The sequence below is a fragment of the Ipomoea triloba genome, chromosome 1, assembly GCF_003576645.1.
Source record: "Ipomoea triloba cultivar NCNSP0323 chromosome 1, ASM357664v1".
Lineage (NCBI taxonomy): Eukaryota > Viridiplantae > Streptophyta > Magnoliopsida > Solanales > Convolvulaceae > Ipomoea > Ipomoea triloba.
The window spans coordinates 6484338-6484821 of record NC_044916.1 but is presented as its reverse complement, the minus strand read 5'-3'; positions in this window follow the sequence as shown (position 1 = coordinate 6484821).

Below are 484 nucleotides of genomic sequence, written 5' to 3'. Positions count from 1 at the left end.
TTACTAATAAGGCTGCAGCTTTAAAAAAGTGGTGGATATCATGTATAGGTACGTGTGGCTTGTTTTTTTGAGTTAACCCTTTGTTTTTAAAATAGAGACATCTTAAAAATACAATAAATAAATAAGTATATATATATATATATATAATTAGGTTCAAATGAGAACCTACCTATGTTAACATGTGAACTTGTATACTATTGTGCACCGTTGATCATGCTCGATCTTGAGATTTATAATGATTTTGACTTGGTAAAATATACTTGATTGCACCACTACACAACTACACTCGATGTACCACTGCACCACTCCTTAGATCTCGACCGTCCAATCTCGCATCTCAACGATGCATAAGAATTCATAGGTTCACACCCAAGCAGTGGTTCTCACATGAAACGAACTATATATATATATATATATATATATATATATATATATATATATATATATATATATATATATATATATATATATATATATATATATA